The 6,000-nt window shown below is 38.5% G+C and overlaps 1 protein-coding gene across 2 annotated transcripts in view; it reads right to left on the reverse strand.

Annotated features, from left to right (window-relative positions):
* KCNJ16 (potassium inwardly rectifying channel subfamily J member 16) overlaps positions 1-5,372 on the reverse strand; it is a 40,934-nt gene extending 35,562 nt beyond the window's left edge. Inside the window, exon 1 of one of the 2 annotated variants that reach the window (XM_079796787.1) lies at positions 5,336-5,372. The gene's annotated coding sequence lies outside the window, so the exon portion shown is untranslated. The remainder of the gene's footprint in view (positions 1-5,335) is intronic. The other variant, XM_079796786.1, reaches the window with a different exon arrangement.
* Positions 5,373-6,000: the final 628 nt, after the last annotated feature.

Consider the following 6,000-nt stretch of genomic DNA (forward strand, 5'->3'; position numbering starts at 1 on the left):
AATGCCTGAGCGTTTCTCTGCCTTTCACTTGGAGTTGTGTACGAAGGATTCTTGATGATGGCTGTATAATCCAAATTACGTGGTAATATAATTTAGGATCCCTGTTAATCAAACAGATATGCATTTATGGGGTATTACGGTTCTTCAGGGCATAGATTAGTGGTTAAAGATGCATATTGTACAGAAAGACTGCCTGGTCCAAAATAAACTCTTTTTTTTTTAGCTGTGTAACCTTAGGAATATTACATGGTCTCTCTGGGCCAGTTTCCTCCTCTGTAAAAATAAAATGCATCATGGAGATAAAGAATTGATATTTGTAAAGCACTAAGAATTATGTACAACATGTAGTTAGCACCCTGTGGTTGTTAAATAAATACAAATAGGTAAATTGAAAATAATTCCGCTGTAAAATGACATTGTCATTGGTAGATGCTATTTTCATAAGTGTCTCCATATACTCTCATATCAATGGAAAACTCAACAAAAATACCCTCTTTTCATGACTATGGTACAAGACATCCAAGATGTAGGAACAAACCCTTCAAAGAAACGATAAGGACACTTAGCATTCTGACACTATCTTCATCATGTGGAGAAAATGTGAAGTCTTTGAAATAATACCAAAGCTACCCTGTTATACAGCATCAAAGGAAGAGAAACTGAGGCAGAAGGTTAAGGTAAAGGTGTTAGTCGAACATAATCTTATAAAGAAACAGTAAAGAAAATCTATGTAAGGTGATGCGGATACAAAAGTGGTTTTCATAACAGGTTTGGCATAACATTTTGAGGCTATTTATTTTCTTTGATGCTTTTTAGAGTGGATGAGGAATTTTGATACCATTTCTTAATGTATCTCTTATTTTCCCCAGAGCAAGTTACACTTCAGCAGGACAAACGTGGTCTCTGGAAGAAGAGCTGGTGACAAATTCACAGGCACAATCCCATGAATGGACAGATCTGGGTTAGTGTGGGGATTTGGTTGCTATCCATTCAGCACCACCACTCTCCCAAATGATGAGACAAAGACCTAGGAATCTCAGGGAATCCAAACTTATGAAAATATCTAGAATGAATCTATTTCCTAGTGGTTATGTTTAAAAAGAGGTAATCTAATGTCAAACACCAAGATGAGACTCAGGAAACCATTACAACTTGAATACATCTGAAGCTTGTTCGTGTACATTAATCTCACTTCATGCTTGTAAAAGTGGCAATGGAGTTGTCTTATAACACATATCAAGATGAATTTAGACTCTCCTACCACACAATTAGCTATTTGGAGGCAGGAACTACGTCTCAATCATTTGTTTCATTTTGAATGGCAGGGGTCAGAGGTGGTAGATTTGGATTGTATTATTTTAGCTAAACTAGGACTACATGTCCCAGAATTCTATTCCCTCCATAGTTCCAGGTTAGCCTGGGCCAGGGAGGAATTTTGCATGACATAAGGTAAAAGTCAATCAGTGAAGGGTAAGAGAGTGTGGCCGCTCACCCGGGTTATCACTGACCTGCGGGCTCACATTGCTGGCACAGGGCAGAGTTGAGCTACAGTCCCAAACATACTAGGGTCTTTCTGAATCAGACAGGCATCTCTTCCTTCAAGCTAAAGCACAAGTGTGGCTCCTACTGTAAGACTCCCCCCAATTCCCCAGGCATGGCTGGTTTTCCTGTTCCTCCATGTCCTCCTTTGCCAGGCATTGACTTGCCCAACAGCAAGGAACTGATGGATTGATCTTCCATATCTAGTGTCCAAGGAATGAGTATCATACACCCACTTAGAAGACAGGACCTGCCATTTGTTAAGTCCACGGAACCCGAGTGTAACAGATGACAACATTCTGTTGACTGGAGGTCAGTGTGGTTACTGAGGCCTATTATTTCCATGCCTAAAATAACCAGGTCCACAATATGGTAATAATGGCACAGTGACTCTCATGGTATTACTTTGTGTCTAATTAATACAGTCCCTGATTTTCCACACAGAAGGAAGCATGGTGACTCTAAACAGCTAATGTCTACAGGACATAATTTGGGACTTCTTCTCACCTCCTGGCTCTGCTCATTCTATATCCCTATTGTACAGGCTGCTCCAACAGACCACAAACTCCATGGACAACTGGAGAAACGCCATCCACTCTTTACGCCATCAAGGCACAATTGTGCAGAAGCACACACAAAATTTTATTTAGGAAAATGAACACAAAAAATATTCTTCCTAGGGCAAGGTAATGCAGAGGAATACTGTCCTGATTGCTATTGCACTGAATTCTTGTGAGGACAAAGCACAGCATATGTTGCTTCTGTTTTTCTGTTCGTTTGTGATTTTGCTTTCACCAGTTTTATTTCTCTTAATGTTTCTTTAGCTTTTCAACTCCTTGGGCTAATGGTGTAATCTTATCTTCTGCTCAATATTGTTATCTAATACAGTTCAATCAGACTTTAGTCATAAGGGAATTAAACTATCTCCTATTCCCACAAAGCCTAAATTTAAATATGGGTAGCTCCTAAGCCTTAGATAATTTGCTCATGTTAGCTACATACCATTCTCCTTAGCGTTCTCTAAATACCCACAAATGGGTTCAATTCTGACCCTAACAAGAGGCAAGTAAACATGCAAAAGGATGTATAATTCACAGTCTCTGATATTCGGGCACCTTCTCAAATGATAATTGCATGTCCAGGGAAGGATTTTACGGTGCCATCTATAAATAGAACTCACTAGCATGTCAGTCATGAAAACACTTAAGGATGGTGGAGCATGCTGTTAGGTAAGTGCTCATTGGTGAGACCTAGTAAGCTCTTGCTCGGCCGAGTCAGTGTTCTTCTGGCTTCTGTACAGGAAGGAGAACCTTGAACCAGAAATCTAGTGAACAATTTCTGTGGCCGAGTCATTATGGCAGGTGCCTTGTTTTTGAAGTTACTTTGGCATTATTTTCCCAAAGTAGAGACAGAATGTTCTGAATTACCCACGGCTTGGAACAGTCTCACGTGTGATGAGAACAGTACTGAGTTGTGAAAAGATTGGCCGCATTTGTGGGTGAGTGGATATTTTTCTGGGGCACAGCCAACTAACTAATCAAGCAGTAACCTAATCCAAGAATTTAGTCTCACCAACATCATCCTTTAGTAGAGCTGTGCAAATTTTTCCATTAAAAAACACACTTGAGAAAACAGAAGGGATAAAGAATATAACACGAAGGACTGGATCCCAAGTTCAAAATACTCCAGTCTTAGGATTTTTCTTTACAATGTATGCTAATTTTGAATTCTGATAGATAGATCAGAATACCTCCATTATAAAAATAATTACTTAATTGCTTATCAGTTAAATTATTTTATTCCTCTTATTCTCCATACAAATTGTTGAGTTAAATGAATGTTTCTAAAAGGCACACCATGGTCATCTCGTTGCTTCTCTTAGCTTCTGGCAAATTGCTGCTACTGTGAACATGATTATTTGGAGGCACGACTCATACACATAAAAAATAAACTCCATAAAAATACACGAGAGAATATATAAGAGCCTGAATATGTGGTAGAGGGGGTGAGGTTCATGGAAGAGGAGACAATGTCCTTAGAAGGCTGGACTGTGGGAGTCTTACAATCACCTGTTCTTTGCCTCAATGAAATCACTTTCCTTTTGATCAAACTGCACTTGGAATGCAGACAACACTGAGTGTGGATCTTAGACTCAAAGAAGTTCCATGACTTTCCCAAGATTACACAGCCAGAAAGTGGAAAATCTAAGCTTCCTCTATAAAATGAATATGATAACTCTTCTCAAATTTGAGATGAAAATCCAATGAATATAGTATTTAAGCATCCAGAATATAATAAGCACAAAGATGCTTATTTTTCTACCTCACCATAGAAATAGTTAAAGTCCATCTGATGCCTGGAATCATGCAATTTTCCACCCACTATTCCTAAAGTTAGGTTGGAGGCCACTTTTCCTACAACAAGGAAGTAATATAGAATACTCTAGGACTTGCAAGAGAAAAAATGGGACAAAGGTGAAACAGTTTGTTCAAAGGATGGGTTTTATCAACTCAAAAAGAGAAGGTTCCACTAAATATATGGATTGTTTTGGTACTACCAAATATTTACTCTGAATACCTTTTATATATCAATGCTTTCCACAAAATTACAATTTTGGCCAAGTCCCAATTTTCAACTAATTTATATCCTTAACTCGGACTCACCATTAACATGTATAAGAAACATATTTTTTCCAATGTCCTTGAACATTTTTTCTCTTGCAAATCCAAATATACTAATTTAGGAAAATGCATTATAATAGCATATTGACGGCCCCTTCCACTACGGTCTTTTCTTCCAGTTTCAAATGTTATCATGGTCTAGTTTTGTATGAGACTAATGTCTTAGATTTACCACAATTCTCACAGTCTCAGGTTCTAAAAATAAATTTAAGCAGGAATTATAGCTATTGGCAACTATACATTAATATATTCTTTCTTCTTAAAAGTCTAACTCTTGTAGCTATAAGACTAATATTCAGCAGAAATATTTCAGTCCTTTTCTCCTAGAGACTTTTCAGTTTATAGGACTACAAAAGAATGTAAGGCACATTATCAAAATCATCTGACGCATAGTAATAATTTACCACCTACACTCACAAACAAGGGAAGCAACTCTATTATATACATTATAGAGTTCATGGTAGTCAGAGAGAAAGGATCAATAGCTCTACACTTTTCTGAATAAATACTCAGAGACAAAAGTTCCATGATTTTAATGGGCAAGAATTTAAAAAAGCTTCAGAGAGAGAGAGAGAGAGAGAGAGAGAATTGCAAGAGGAGAAAAGTCTTCTAATTTATGTTAAAATCAATCTAGGAAGTTGATGTTTTTATTCTCTCATATCATTATATACAAAACTCAGAAGAATTAGCTCATTTTTCTTGAAGTTTTTATGTGGTATACAGATGCCTATTTCAAAGCTTGAAGTTAATAAAACAGGATATAATAATTTGCTTCTGAAAGAACTGTTAGAATACTCCACCTGGCATTGAATATGGAACATGAAGTCACTTTGAGACAGCTTCATACATAGTGGCACCAAGATCTGTTTAGTAAATCCCTTAAAGACCCATTAGAAACTACTTTGACCAAATCTTCGAAAGAACTCAGGGAATGACACACTGACTCCTACTTGAAGCACCTGGATAGGAAATTAAATGGTCTTTATTGCACTTGATTCAACACTGACATTTACATTGCTGGATACAGAGCATTGCTGGCCCCTAAGCAGAGTCCAGCATGAGCAAAGCATAGACTGAATGACCTTGTACAATAACAAAAGTAGAGCAAAGCTTACCTGTATTCACTCTCCCCATAGAGCACCTGTGAGCTGGGTGCTCACAGCTGAGCAATGGCAAAAAAACATTCTTTAGTTAATAATAAAGGGAAGAAAAGCTGCAGACACCAAGAACCTGGGTTAACCATTGACATTGGTTGTTCCTACAGTTCCACCCTGGGAATCTACATAGGTAGCCCTTGGCATCTTATAAAGCGGGCAGTGGCTGGTCAGCTGAGACTGTGGTTACCTCACCACCTCTGTACCTCTGCAGAAGGTACAGCGTGAAGGTCATTCGAGCATGCATACCCTGACTAAGTTTTCATTCGGTCAGGGTTACAAAGGAGGAAGACTTCCTGGGCCAGAAACATGCTCAACAATGCCAGTAAGTGACTCAAATATTTACAAACAGGGTTGCTGGGAGCTAACCTATGGAAATCGTCCTGCCGGCTTTCAGATGTGGAGCATTGCAAAGAAACCCTTTTCAACCAGAACTCTTTGTCTGCATCTTAGCAGGTGAGGGTTGAGAGTGCATGCCAATGAAAACTGAGACAAGACAATCAGAAAGAGCTAAGCATCCATTCCTACCTTTATTCAACATGCCTTTAATGATTATTTACCAAGTGCCTCACAGTTCCAAAGACGCCCTGATAAACAGGAGACAGAGATTACGACTGGAGGGTCCG

Source organism: Cnephaeus nilssonii (assembly GCF_951640355.1).
Source record: "Cnephaeus nilssonii genome assembly, chromosome: 19".
Lineage (NCBI taxonomy): Eukaryota > Metazoa > Chordata > Mammalia > Chiroptera > Vespertilionidae > Cnephaeus > Cnephaeus nilssonii.